The following is a 15,930-nucleotide window of genomic DNA, read 5'->3' as shown; positions in this document are numbered from 1 at the left end:
GAGTAAACTAATGAAACTACACAGCTCTCTCATTCTTAGACCATCCTATTTATCTGAACTCAAACAAAGCAAGAGTGAATATAAATATGAAGGTAACTCATATTGCGGTAGAACTTCTGAAGGAATTGGGATCAAATTTGTACAAGAAGGGGGAGGACCACTGAATAAGGATAACTTGGGAATATCTATGCTATAAGAATTATGAGTCTGTATTGTGCTTCAAGAATCACATCTAATCAGTCTATATGCAGGAAATACATTGCTCATGAGTGAAGGTGTCAGCGTGCGTGTGAAAAACAGTATGTGCTTCCATATAGCTGAATCTGGAAATGCTGCCATAACTAAAAAAAAACCAAAAAAACAACAAAAAACTACATGTTGTCAATATGTGAAAGAGATGCAGAGTAACTTTTGTAGTTAAGATCTTCATGCTGCTGAATTGGTGCTTTCTCAATTATAGAGGTTTTGGAGAAAAAACAAAACAAAACACACATGAAACCAGGAGAAGTTTAAACATGGTTTCAGAACTTATTAAATGAGATATTGAAATGTAAGTTGCACACATAGAAACTGAAGGAATAAATAACCATGGTTCTCAATAGTTACATAGACCATAGGTCTACATAGTTGATAATTTTTTGTTGGAAGAATGTCAGTGCCAGGGTTCCATTTAGACCAGTGTCCTGTCCCTGACTGCAGCTAATCAGAGATACTGAAATGGAAATGGAGCAAAATCTCTAATAGACTTTTATCGCCTGAAAAATTCAGAGGTAAAAATACCAAATAGAAACCTTAACTTTGCAAGTTACTGTCTTACAGCCTAAGACTTATGAGGTGTTTAAGGGCTGTAAGGTGTTAGAGATCTCTGCTGTTACGTCTTCATTTTATCTAATGTGGCTCTAATTTATGAAATCTTGGGCATTAACAAGAACATAACTTTAATCCCATTTTGTTACTTTTCTTTACATTCATTCCAATATATCAATGCTCCTTTGGTGCTGGAATACCTGTTATTTACGGATACATTTTATTTTTATCATCAGCCCTGGTTCTGTTATACAGTAGCTATAGCATGAATCCTTAATTGATACCATATTGCACTTAAAAGGCCTGACTAATTTAATAAACTATTTTTCTTTCCATACAGTAGTGCTGTGCATGAGAAGTCTGAAGATGGATTTGTTTACATTTTTTTGAGCATCAAGCTGTGTCATTTTTCTTCTCTTACTTTCCTTTAGATTTTTCAAGGATATTTTAGTTGACAAGTGACCAGTGTTAAAGATATGTAGGATTTATCTTACCAGAAAGGCAATCTATGAAAGTGAGAAAAAATAATTAGTATGTGTATACATTCCCATCGCATAGGATAGGCATCAGAACAACATTGGTTAAAACTGGTCCATTACCTTCTCTGAGAAAGAACAGATAAAAGCACCTTGTGTCTTATTGTCTCTACTTATGGTCATGCTTGCTTTGGTGCTTTAATATTTCATAGAATCATAGAATCATAGAATCGTAAGGGTTGGAAAGGACCTTAAGATCATCTAGTTCCAACCCCCCTGCCATGGGCAGGGACACCTTGCCCTAAACCATGTGGCTCAAGGCTCTGTCCAACCTGGCCTTGAACACCGCCAGGGATGGAGCATCCACAACCTCCCTGGGCAACCCATTCCAGTGCTTCACCACCCTCACTGTAAAGAACTTCTTCCTTGTATCTAATCTAAACTTCCTCTGTTTAAGTTTGAACCCATTACCCCTTGTCCTACCACTACAGTCCCTGGTGAAGAGTCCCTCCCCAGCATCCTTGTAGATCCCCTTCAGATACTGGAAGGCTGCTATGAGGTCACCACGCAGCCTTCTCTTCTCCAGGCTGAACAGCCCCAACTTTCTCAGCCTGTCTTCATACGGGAGGTGCTCCAGCCCTCTTATCATCCTCGTGGCCCTCCTCTGGACTCGCTCCAACAGCTCCATGTCCTTTTTATGTTGAGGACACCAGAACTGTACGCAGTACTCCAAGTGAGGTCTCACAAGAGCAGAGTAGAGGGGCAGGATCATCTCCTTCGACCTGCTGGTCACGCTTCTTTTGATGCAGCCCAGGATACGGTTGGCTTTCTGGGCTGCAAGTGCACACTGCCGGCTCATGTTAAGCTTCTCGTCAACCAACACCCCCAAGTCCTTTTCATTAGTTTCTTGTTTTTGTAGTATGTTGTTTTAACTGTAAGACATATCGATTGTTCAGCCCACTGAGCACCCCATGGGAAAGTGGGGAACACAGTTTGCTGTTATCATGATGTACTCAAACAAAGTGGGTTAAGCACATTGCGACATAGAAATTACACAGCAAAACAAATATGTAAGGAGTACAAGGCATTTAGATCTGTGCTTTATCTACCTTGTTACTCCTTTAGGCATCTTGTTACTAAATCTAGGTGCCTTTAAGTTTTGTACTTTGGTAACTAACCTAAAGTCATATGAACAGACATGTTGCAGGTCACTGAGCATGAATGTTTTCAGTGGCCTTTGCATAACTTCTGAAGAAAATCAGATCATCCTGCTGGCCTCTGAAACACGCATCTGTTTTTCTGGAATTTCGCCTGGAATATTTACTCTACAAGTTTGCTGTTGTAGATCACAGCCAGGGTTTTCAGGGGAAAGGGACTTGATCCTTTGCACCTTTGGAATTTCTTAGTGGTCAGGTGCTGTCTCCTGTTGTGACGAGAGCTTTTCTATTACTACGTACTTAAAAAATAACTCCTTTTTGTATAGTTGATTTCTGTTCTATTCTAGGAAAACATAAGTTAAAATATCTGTTGTTTTGTGCTGTCCAGTATTCATTTTAGAGACATAACAAAAAATACCCAGCCCAAAACCATTTCTAGCTACAACCAGAGTTCCCGAAGTGACCTTGCCCTACCATTTTTGCTGGTAGTTGGCAGCTGCTCCCTGTATCTACCATCTGCCCTTTCCTGCAATCATCTGCTTGTAATCCATTCAAGCATTATTTCTCCTGAAAAAGAAGAGCTTGTGCTAGAGGGGTCCTGCTGGAACCAGAGTTAAGTTATTCTAGGTAGGAAACCAGGGCTGAGAAAAGAATAGAGCTTCCATGCTCAGGATGGATGAGGGCAATGTAGCTTAGGTGTGAAAGTAGGCTTAGCCATCACTTGTCCTTGATGTCAAACAGAGAAGGGGCAGGTGCCCAGATTTACCTGCCAGACCACCAAGGGGTTTAGTGATGGGAGGAGGCAGCGTTTTATCAAACTTACCCAGTTTCTTTTTTTTCTCCTATTAGCTTGGTTTAGTGTCTCCTATTAGTATGGTTTGTTTGTTTTGTTTTGTTTTTTTGTTTCTTTTATCCTGAATCTTTCATGTTCTCTTGAATATATCTGCCTGTAGAAAATGAAGATTCTTCACGTTATTGTCAGGGCCTGAATGAGGCTACAGAATCTCCATAAGATGTGGCAAAACATCTAATTACAGATCAGTATGACCCCAGTTAACTAATGAAATTTTATGGAACAAAATTGTACTCAAACCTCATTATCCTTGGACCTGACGTAAGTAATTGAATATCCTGATTTGCTTGTGTGAGGATCATGCACTGCAGGTAGGAGAAACTGTCAGTCTGCTCTAGAAGGGAATGCTTGTAATCTGAAATGTGCATACTGTGGTTTAAATGGACTTAGATCATCTACACTTCCATTTCTCATTCTGTGAACTGAAAGACAGCTAGGCTGCTGTTTTAAAATACATGGGTTTTAGAAATATCTTAAAAGAATACAGGCTTTTAATGAAACTTTAAGAAGTTATTTATTGACCTATTTACTTCTATTTGTTAAGGCCTGGCTTCAAACATTACTTTTCTGCCTTGTCAAATTTCTTGTCTGCCTTTCTAAACATCTTGAAATTATAAGGCATCTTTTAGGCCATCTTTAGAGTGGACCCACAGGTGGCACATCACTCAGGGATACAGAGGGACTGTCAAAGGCACATACGCATTTATTGCTAAGAAAGACCTACCTAAGAGGTGCAAAAAATGCCTGATAGCTTCCATTTTCTGAACAAACAAGTTTTATTAATAGCTATTCCTGCTTGAGGTAGTTCAAGAAATTAAAAAGTTTGGAGAATGGCTCAAGAAAAGTTGTAGTCTTTGACGTTTTGCAGCAGCATATGCATTTTAGACCTCTGGTTCTGAATCCAGCAGATATGTAACACGGGAAAGTGTTCATGGCCACTCCAGTTTTTATCTCAACTATTTTGCTATGTGCTTAGCATTACTGACAGCCCTACCCCAACGGGATTGCGTGACTGTATGTTATATTCATCTTCTTTCACATTCTTTAGTGTCAGTGATGGTAATGCAAGATAAAAATAGGCTTCAAAATCCATGTCAAAATCAAAGATGCCCCAAAATTGATGTCTTGGCAGAAGGATCTATCCCTTGGTTAGTCTACAGATGATGAGAAAAATCACTAAGGTGTATCAAACTTATGGGTTCAAACTTAACCAGGGGAAGTTTAGATTAGATATAAGGAAGAAGTTCTTTAGAGTGAGGGTGGTGAAGCACTGGAATGGGTTGCCCAGGGAGGTTGTGGATGCTCCATCCCTGGCGGTGTTCAAGGCCAAGTTGGACAGAGCCTTGAGCCACAGTTTAGTGCGAGGTGTCTCTGTCCATGGCAGGGGGGTTGGAACTAGATGATCTTAAGGTCCTTTTCAACCCTAACTATTCTATGATTCTATGATCAACCAGTGTGTTACCTTGCAGTGGACATGGTGGCAGATTTTACAGATTAATTTCCATCTGAACTGCCTCAAGAGCTCAATTTTCTTTCCACAAAGGAGCTACTGAAGACTGAAACATCCCTTCAGGTGGTGTTGTCTTGAGGTTCGTGAAAGATTTGCTGGTACTGAAGGAAAGGTGTTTCATACTAAAATAGATGTGATTTTACATTCACTGTGAAACTTTACATTTATCTTTAGACCTAACAGTCTTTACATTAATGAATAAACATGGGAAATGTTTGATATCCCCTATTTTGTCTCCAGTTTATTACAATAGACACACAGACTTTCAGAGGAATCCCATAAGGAGAGCAGATTCCAGTAAAGAGGACAAATATGTCTTTCTGACATGCTTGGAACTTGGTGGCATCCTTGGTGAGAATCTAGAGGTGATCCTGCATTGCTTTTTTGTTTTCTTTTTTCTGAAGATATGGCTTGAAATTGCAGTATGTCAGTGAGTCTTGTGGATGGATCACAAGGGAGAGTTACTTCCTTGCATTTAATTGTTCACAGGCCTCTTCAGAGGACACTCACCTCAAGTCAGTCATTTCAGTTGCAAAAATGTGACCAGTAGAAAATATTGTGCTGGTCTATGTTAAAGGCACATGTTGGAAGATTCTAAAAGCAGCATAGCTCGTATGTGGTAAGTAGCTGTCTTGGTCGAATAGCAGTGGCAGGCTGCATGTTGTATACTTTAGTATCTTCCTCCTCTTATTTTTTAAATTCCTATAAATCGAGGCTTTTTAACTTAGGAAAGGAAAAATCTCATAGCTTTTCCTTTTTTTTCTTTTCTTTCCTTTTTTTTTTTTTTTTTTTTAATCTCCTGTTGACTATGAAAACATTTCAGGTAAATTTAATCCTTTTTCAGTTTGTATTTTCTGGATCATATTATTTGTTAGGCAGACAGGTTTTCTGTAAGAAGCTGCAATTTTTGTTACGTCATTCCTCTTAGTTTAAAACTAGTATTTCTACAATGGAGGACATTTTCTGGCCTCATTTGTTTTAATTTTTTGCCATACAGCTAAGGTCCATTTAACTCTTTTCACTTATTAATGTACCAGGGTTGGCCAAACTTGTGTGATGCTTCAAATACATTGTCAGATACCCAAAAGCTATCATCTCATACATCCCACAGGTAGGTTTCTCTGACCGCTGACCTCTTGGGAGATCCCCATGCCCATGATGTAGGTCACAACTCCATCATGTTGACACTTTCATTGTCCCATCATGTAAAACATCTCCCTAATCCAGTGCTTTCAGTCTCCCAGTGATGTCTCTTTTCCGTGTTCTTGGTAGGGCGTGGGAGGCAATGCAAAGCAGAGCAGAGCAGGAGGACCTGCTGCCTCATATGAGCTTGAGCTCCGTGACAGCAAATGTGCAGTGATCAACACCTCAGATATTATTCACTTTTTTTTTTTTTAATTTTTCTTGCTTAAAATAAATTCTGAACAAGTTTTCCATATGTTCTCTGGACGGTTATTCAAACCCATTCTGCACTGCACCACTGCTAAGGAAACTGCATTTAAACCAACTGTAAACCAGATTTGGCTCTGGAGCCAGTTTGACTGTTCCTGAACATTGCATGCTTAGAGCAGACATGTATTAAACTGTGATTCAGCTGATTGTTGATATAAGAAGATATATCGCAGGAGGTGTGTTTTGAAAAGCATAGATAAAACATAATTGCAATATCTCAATAAACACAGGATTGGCTTAGTGTGCTAAATACAAGAAAAATAAATTCTGTATCCCTAGAAAACCAGTCAATAGTCTTGCATTGACTCTTGCTACCTAGCCAGAGGCACAGCATGAAATGATCGTGCTTTTATAATCCTTCTTTCATAGAATTTGTGGAATTCATTTGGGGATATATGTTGGCAGCTTAAGTACGTACAGGCTTATGTATGTACAGAGTTCTTGCTTTATCTGCCTCACTTTTGTTTCATCTTCCAAATGTACCTGAAGTTTTTTATAGGTACTATCCAAATTCTTTTCCATTTTAAAATACACTACAACTTGCATTTCACAGTTTTCATATCTTCTTCTCCTTCTTTTTCTGTGTTGCATTTATCATGTCAAAAAGGCATTATTAATAAGCACTAAACAAACATTGAAGAAAAGATGGTACTGTGACTGTCTTTTCCAAACAATGCAGTAAATCTGGTTTATAGTAGCTACATTTGGGATCTGAGCCATCAATTAGTATTAAAATTGTCAACTTAAATCCCGTTTTTGCTCTAGAAATATTAATCCTATTTCTGGGATTTTGCCTCTGTCTCTGGCTTTAAATAAGGGTTCCACAGAACTAATGAAAAGTATTCTGCTCACTGTCTGTGGGTTATTATTACCTCTAAGTAGTGGTGAGCCACACAGAATACAGGACTGTGATGATGTATTTTGAAGGCTCACATTCAGAGTGTCAAAATGGAAATATTTTTGAGTAACTCAGGTCATTTTTCTCTTGGCTACATTTTCAGGTTTTGCAGGCTTTCTTTAATCCACTTGTGCTGCCAGTTCCATAACTGCTTAATATTTCAATTTATATCGGTATGTCAAAGTAGAATTTATCCTTTCATTATTCAGCACTCGTAGATGTGATGACATGCTTTATTTCTGTAAGAAGGGAAAACTGTGCTGAAAGCGTCCTTTTGGTGGGGACAGAAATGTACAGGTCTTGCTGCCTCAGTGAAAAATGATTCTGTGTAGGCTTTAAAATTTGCAAGAGTTCTTGAAAGTTGTTTTGTGTGCAGAACATGTCATTTCAGTGCAGTTTGTTTTTATTTTGGTTAAATTTTTTTTGTTTGGTGATAACACTGTCTTATGCTACTGATCATTCTACACCAGTGTCGGATTCCAAGGATAAAACACTGATTCCTCAGCTGAAAATACTAAACAGTGATAGGCTGTCCCAAGATAATGCCCCAACATAACGGGAAGTTCTTCTGATACTAAAATTTACTTCATCACCTTTTGTTGTCAGTGTTTTTCAGAACTGTTTCGAAGTACAGCTGCAGGAATATTGTTCTGTCCAAGGACTCCCTTTCACCTTCATAGGGATTCTCATCCTTTATAATTAAGGAGTGTTGCTGAATGCAAGCGGTTACATTGCTGTGAGTAGCTTTTATAGTTAGGATATTAAATGTCTTATCTTTATTACAGATAGAAGTTATATTAGGTGGAGCAAACTCATTAATTCCTTAAATACGTGTTTGTAGAAGAGAATTATTTTTAAAAATATTCTTAGAGTAAGTACTCCATACAGAGAAATCCTGGTCCAACTATTAATAGGAGTTGGCTTTGATTCAATTTCAAGGGTGAAATACTCCATGCTAAATATTTGTGCAGTTTCTTAAGCAAGTATTTTCTCAGTTGTGTATTTCCTGACAACCAACAAGATAAATTATGGATGAAGAGAAAATATATTTTTATCTATTTGGATAAAATGGAAGTTCTACTTAGCTGGTTTGCTTAAGGTGTTCAGCATGGTAACAGACCTACTTACATGCCGTAGATGGTGTATGTATACTCTGTCTCATAAAATATGTGTTTTGAGGAGAAAAGGGAAGAAAGGGCAGAAATGGACATTCTGAATGCATGTGCGGAGGTGCACAGAGTGAGGACAATTTGACAGGGTTTATATAAGGTCAATTAATTTGTTATTTGCTTAGAAACTTCCCTGATAAAATATGACCAAACCTTTTAATTTGGTGGTTGTTTTTATTTTTTGTTTGTTTGTTTTTTAAGTTCCTAATATGCATGTAATGCTATCTTTGAACCTGTTTTCTTACCCAGATTAATAGTGGTTTTGCATAGTAATTTTTTGTTTATAAAATGTCTTGACAGCATTTGCCAGTCTATAAATAATTGCCTTAGAAATCTCTGTATTCAGGAAAAGTTTCATTTTTATGAATTTATCCTGTTTCTGCCTTTTTTAAATAATAGCAACCATATCAAAATGCAACTATTAACTGCATTTCTGGTAGAGTGTCATTTTGTGTAACATTAATTTTCTCTGAACTGTTATTTTTGTCAAAAGGTAATGATAAGCCATCATTGTGGCTCCTTCAATTAGAGTTTTGCCTGGGATTTTGAGACCCCACTTGGAGTACTGTGTACAGTTCTGGTGTCCCCAACATAAGAAGGATATAGAGCTGCTGGAACAAGTCCAGAGGAGGGCCACAAGGGTGAGGGGTTGGAGCACCTCCCGCATGAAGACAGGCTGAGAAAGTTGGGGCTGTTCAGCCTGGAGAAGAGGCAGCTGCGTGGAGACCTCATGGCAGCCTTCCAGTATCTGAAGGGGGCCTGCAAGGATGCCGCAGAGGGACTCTGCATCAGGGACTGTAGCGATAGGACAAGAGGTAATGGGATCAAACTTAAACAGGGGAAGTTCAGATTAGATAAAAGGAAGCAGCTCTTTACTGTGAGAGTGGTGAGGCACTGGAACAGATTACCCAAGGAAGTTGTGAATGCTCCGACTCTGGCAGTGTTCAAGGCCAGGTTGGACAGAGCCTTAGGTGACATGGTCTGGTGTGAGGTGTCCCTGCCCATGGTAGGGGGTTTGTAACTAGATGATCTTAAGGTCCTTTCCAACCCTAACTATTCTATAATTCTATGACTAGAAGTCCCAAGACCTGTAACACTAGGAATAAGGTAACTATATAATCAGAATATGATCCAGGATCTGTGACAAAGTAGATGCCTGTTAACCACCCTTCATTCTTGTTGGCTTATTGAAAATTTTGGTCAAGCTAATCTTTTTTGCTAATCTGAAACTGGAATAAAAAAGTCAGGCATGAAACAAAAAGCATTTGTTCAGTATTCGAAAGATTAATTTACATTATGTAATTTGTTCTTTGTCGTACAATGAATGTCTGTAGGTACTTAAGTGTCCATAGGTCAGTGTAAAGAAGAGTCTGTGTCTGAAGAATAAGGAATTAATATCAGGAATTTTCCCACTAAATAGAGATTATTTTTTTTTTTTTTATATACCACCATATGCATATGACATAATGATGCTATTTTTAGACATTTTAAGAACTGCAAGGATCACCACTGGTGACTTGTTTTACTTCAGCCAGACAATGGATAGCATTTTTAGCCAAAACTTCTTGCATCAGACAAGTAATGGCAGGTCAGTAAGGAGTGCTCATTTTTGAAAGACATTAAGTCCTGCTTCCAAGACTTAGAATGAAGACTGTATTGCACTCTTGATAAGTTGATATTTACTTTCACAGTTCAACATATATAGCCTCATCTTTTGTTTGAATTTGTTTGACTTCAGTGTCCATGCATTGGATCATGTAACTTTATTGGTTACCAGGTAATGATTATTTCACATTTAGAAAGTAAGTTGGTCTCAATTGCACAGTTTCTGGATGTACCTTGTCTGCCTTCAGATGGCTCAGTGTTGCATCATGAAATTGAGAAAAAGATAGTTATCTGCAAATCGCAATTCTGTAATTTGCATGTTGTGACCTTAAAATGTGCAATCACATTGTGTGGTTGCTGTTTAGGAACAGCTGTTTGGGACCAATTCAATTTCTTTAAGTGAGAAAGATTACAGAAACAGCTGGCTATCACATTATTAGAGATTAAGTCTTAAAGACCCTGCAATTAAAATAATTATCTTATTCTGGTTATAGAAATGCTGCTGGGGCTGTGGAGATTAGTCTTGTCCACAATGACTTTATATTTGGAAATTACTGACTTTTTAAAATGGAAAAACAAAAATATGTGGTTCCAGTATAGCTTTTATAATAGAGTCATTAGTTTAAATATTTTTTTCTTCTTTGTTTGCCATTCCGCTGAAGAGACTTTCCACCCCTGGAGCACCTTTAAAAGTCTATGCCATGGGCAGGCATAGAGCCATTGAGAACGGCTGTTCAGGAAGCTTTGACTCCTCTCTGCTGCCACTAAAATGAGTGGAATGCAGTACAGAATTTGGATGATATCAAGAGGTTGTTTGCATTATGGAACTAGATGGTCTTAAGGTCCTTTCCAACCCTACCTATTCTATGATTCTATGATTATCTTTGCCATCACATTGATTTTAATTGATGGCAGACCTTAGGCACTTTCACCAGGATGACTGTGTCATGCGTAAACTTACCATTAAACTTGCATAATTGTGCAGCCACCGTCCTCTTTTTTGCTACTCCTGAGGGTTGAGTCATCCCCCAAAAATAACCCTGAAGAGATCATGTATTTTGCATCTTCACTATACTTTGGGACAGCTGTGTTGCTCGCTTTTCCAGTGTAACTGAAAATGTTAAACACACACCTCTCAATCAGAATAGAGGCTGCTTTCTTTCCAGGGCCAGGCCATTTTCATTTCCCCTAGGAGCCTTGTTTTATTTTTGTGCCTGCCTCTTGTTTTATTTTTGACACAGCCCAGGGCAGTCCGGAGTGTGTTTTGGAGAGAGAAGGTGCAGGAAGAGTGCTTTCTCTCTGGCTCCAGATAGTGAATAAATGATGCGATTGTTCCCTGGAGAGCAAAGCAGCATGGCCTGCCAGTGAGCTTTATGTCGCCTGCGGGACCTTAGGAGCGAGACCAGATGGGCTGGGAACCTGCCCAAGGCCTGGCTCCTGTGTGCTCTGCTCCCCACCAGCCTACCCACTGCACCCTATGCTCCCACCAATGGTGCCTTAGGATCTTGCTCTGAGGCTGGACCCTAAGGCAAGCCCGTGTTTGAGCCTATTTCTAACAGGTGAACTAGGCGCTTGGGTCTTATAGCCATACTTAGTGCTTTCTGGAACAATAGGAGAGAGATAAACTATTCATAGAGGTGAAAAATGCTTCTATATTCTGATAGGAAAGGCTGGTTCTGCATTCAGTGTAGCAGGCCCTCTTCAGTCACAAAAGATGCTGAAAATTGCTAAAATGGCATGATTTCCCATTGTTCTGAATTCTGGTGTAGGGATCTTATTAGCTAGTCTGGAAGGGGAAACAAAAAGTAACAAGGACAGAAGAATTAATCTTGCCTGTAGAAGAGATGGCAAAGGCATTCTGCGCAACCATCATATGATTTTTCAGATGCAACTTGTCAGCCTTCATTGTGGCTGCATTAGCAGAAATAATTCAGCAGAGCTTCAGCTTGACTGTTCAGATTAGAGAGCATTTGTAACTCTGAACCAGGGCAGAAATATGCGATCAATATTTAGCTAGTGGAACTGTAATTCCTCATCTGATGAAAGTAAAATGACAGGTAATGAAAGGTATTTTACTACCCGAAACTGTTGTTTCTTGCCATGCGAAAAGTCAATCTTCTCCCAAGGACCTTCTCAAAGGGCTCCCTGACATGACCTCTGGTTGCACTTGTGTTACCGAGATGTTTTTTTAAGATGGTGGTGTTGGTATGTACAACGATGAATATGAGGAGAGCAGTGAGAAACATACCTTCCCCAGGACAGAGCCATGAACACTGATGATGGACTGGAGATGCGCATCAATGTACTCTGGCTACTCATGTCTCACTGCCCAGGTATTTCATTACTGCAGCAAAGTTTTGAATATAAGGTATGCAAAATAGGTAAAATGACTTTAATAGGTGTGACACCAAGTTGAATGACAGAACAACCAAAATTTCAGAAAGTGCAGTCAAAAAGTTTAGAGGCAGTATTTAATGATGGAATCAAAACACATGGGATATAAATGCACATTCCAGAAGTCACAACAGAGTTATGTGAGGATGCAGTTATAGAGCTGTTCTTAAAATTCTGCTGCTATTTCTGCATATGGGGAACAGTTTTGCTCCAGTTAGTGCTAAATGAGGTAGATGCCTAAAAGGATGAAAACTCTAGATATGTTCTGTAATTATTCAAAGACAGTAATGTTTAATATTTATTGAGATAAACTGTGGAAAATATTTGGAGTGCTTTTGTGCGAGAAGCTCATAACATGACAGTCATCACCAAAGCACACTTGAATGACTGTAGGAGGGCTGTGAACAACCCATTTTGTGTCCTTCTAGGATATATGTTTTCTTTATATATATTCACTCCTTTTGATTTTTGTGGGACTTGGAACCTGAACATCAAATGTGGACTAAGCAATGAAAAATCTTAGATAGGGAAGGGCACAGGCATATCATTTACCGTGAGATGTTGATAGGTTTGTTGGTAGCACCAACATGGATAAGCTGACAGAACACATCTGTGCTGTACAGTGGGTTCATAGTAGATAAACCTTGGGGTTCCTGCAGCCCCCAACTGATGTATCTGAGTGTTACAATACAGAAAAAATTAGCCTGAGCATGGCATTGTGCTGCTGTAGCAAAGGACACCGTAAGTTCATTGTGTGTCTTTATCATTGTATTATGCTACGTAGTAGTATGGAGAAGCATTCTGTAAGATGTAAGTAAATTAGATGTAGCAGGATCCTCAAAAGAGCTGCTAATCTGCTAATGTATCTACATAATAAACTAGATACATGTTTGTTTATTCAATATCACTGCATTTATTGCACTGACATTTCTCCTTGCTGGTGTGTTTCTTTTTAAGCTGGCAAGTATACAGATATTTACAGAAATGGCTGAATAAAACCAGATAATGGACAACATTTATATCGAGATTGATGTTAAATCTAATAGGCCTTTCTGCCGTCTTCCTTTCCATCAGTCTACCTCTTTCTCCAGTGCTCCCAGTAGGTTTGCAGTCAGTCATATGTCATCTGTTACTTACCCACCTCACCCACTCATCCATCTCTGTAATCATGCTCCAAATTCTGACCTGCTGTGGCTTCATTCCCTCTGCAGGCAGGTACCTGGCTCCTGCTGAGGTGGTGTGTGTGCTGAACAGCCTGCTGGCCCTTGTGGTGACCTCAGCGGTGATGTCTTGTCTCTGTGAGCAGCATCTCCTGTCTGATTTTCCATTTCTGAACAAACCAAAGCTCAGATATGAACCTGAGCATATTTTTAGGACACCCCTTCACCCGCCCCCCAAATCTTATGACAAAAATTTCCATTTTGTCTTACGTGTAGGTAGTTTTTAAAAAGAGATTATGTCACTGTTGTTAAATACAGTCTATTTCCGCAGGGAACATAGATGCAGGGATCTGATGAAAAGCTTTTTTTTGGTAGTCTTTTGTGATGCATGAAGAACTCGGTTTCAAAATGGGAATTATATCATCCCATCATCAGAAAAAAAAATAACTAAAGCATGAGGTAGCAGCAGTGCAGTTAACCAAAAAATGTGGATATGTCCTCTCTTCTTGGGTTCATCTGGTTACAGGCTTTGAGTTTATAGTCACTTTCATTTGTATTAGTTACTTTGTAAGTAGATCTTTTATGTATTACCTTCCTTTTAGACAGAAGTCTTTTCTCCATCATATAAAACTTGAATTCTCTCTGTCTGTGTTAACACTCAGGTGAGCTATTTTGCTCACATCTATGTCTTCATCTGTGACTTCATGGTGTTCTTGCAAACCTGAAACATTATTCTAGAGTATGTTTATATTAAAGGAAGGCTTGCTCAGAACTGTTCCAGCAAATGACCTGTTGTCTTTGGCAAACCTCAGTGAAAAAGGCTGTGGATGCCTTTTGTTGAGAGACTCCTGTCAAACAAACATGTTAATCACTTGGCATTGCAAGGTGTGATACTATCCATGTTTCGGCAGAACTCTCAGTAGATGGTCCTGGGGTTCAAAGGGTTTTCCTGCTTTAATACTTTGAAGGTTTTGATGGTTTTTTTCATCTCAGTTAGATGGAATGTCAAACTTTTTTTTTTTTTTTTGTTTTTACGTAGTGGTTGAAAAAAGATCAGATAAGATTAAAAACATTTAACTGTGTTTCCAAACTTTAATTTTTAAAGCTTGTATAAACTGCAGTAGTTAAACTGTTTTCAAATGAAAATGAACGTTTTTGGTTTAACTGCTTAAACAGAACGTTTTAACAAAACTATTACCTTACCTTGAAGACTAAAGGTTGATTGTGACAGACAGAACAGAGGATTCTCAAAAAGAGTTTTAGTTTAGACTGTCTGATTTTAAGTTAGAGTAGTTTGCGCAGAAAATTTCCAGTGATGTGGTACTAAGCAAGGCATAAGTAATTCTGGGTCACCAGGTTTGGCGATATGACTCATGATATATGACAGTGATTTCAGAGAAGAGACATGAGTCTGGAACTGTAGCACAAGCTATGTAATTCCTTATTCTGTGCTTAAGAATAATGCTTAATATACTGGGCAAGGAATAAAGGCATAGTTGGACTCTCAGGTATAATACAGCTAGAAAGCTCGTTTCAATTCCACATTGTGGGTTTACTTTTTACAACTTAAGTGAGAATAGGGTTGAGTAAAAATAAATAAGAAAACTTAAAGACTTTTATAAAGGTCTTTTAGAAATTATCACTCAGCAGTCTCTAAACCACTACAGACAGAGCCTTGGGCAACATGGTTTAGTTGAGGTGTCCCTGCCCATGGCAGGGGGGTTGGAACTAGACGATCTTAAGGTCCTTTCCAACCCTAACTGTTCTACGATTCTATGATTCTAAAAGTAATTTCTATTAAAATCTTTCTGCTGTAGAATTCAGTAACCATAGTAATGATCAGAATATAAATTCCCTCATCATAATACACTATACTGGCAGATTGTTGATAGTAGATGTTGACAGCTGCTGTTGAAATACACTGAATATAAGCAGGGAGCTGGTGAAGGTCAGTTATTCTATAGCTAATAAAATTGCCAAGTCACCCAAGTTTGCAATGTGACTGATTATGTATGGCAGTGATTTCAGGGAAGTCTTTTCAGGCCCCTCAAGACTTGTCTGGAACCATAGCGCAAGCCATGTAGATACAAAAGCAACATATGTCCAAGAGGAAGGCAGCAGGTTGCTATAGTGAATGTAAATGTTGATCTGGTGTTTATATACTGCTAAACTGCTTTGATGTTTTTATTCATTATGGATGTTCTAACTGTCTTTCCATAAACAATTCCAACACAGTTGTTCTTTGTGTTTTTATTAATTCAGATTTTAAGGATTTGATATTCTGTGGTTTTCAACCATTCTTTTGTATCAGGATGAATTATTTGTGTATTTTTTTTCCATGGCTAGGCTGTGTGATTTCCAGTATAGTTAACAACGCAGATATTTAGCCCTGATAAAAGAGAACATGGAACAGCTGTCAGTACATAGCTGGATCTGCACTCCCTGCTTC

At 38.7% G+C, this 15,930-nt stretch overlaps 1 protein-coding gene across 6 annotated transcripts in view; it reads left to right on the top strand.

Annotated features, from left to right (window-relative positions):
* SNTG1 (syntrophin gamma 1) overlaps positions 1 to 15,930 on the top strand; it is a 325,021-nt gene that overhangs the window by 48,928 nt on the left and 260,163 nt on the right. The window lies entirely within an intron of this gene.

The sequence above is a fragment of the Strigops habroptila genome, chromosome 1, assembly GCF_004027225.2.
Source record: "Strigops habroptila isolate Jane chromosome 1, bStrHab1.2.pri, whole genome shotgun sequence".
NCBI lineage: Eukaryota > Metazoa > Chordata > Aves > Psittaciformes > Psittacidae > Strigops > Strigops habroptila.
This window is presented reverse-complemented; position numbering and strand designations above follow the sequence as displayed.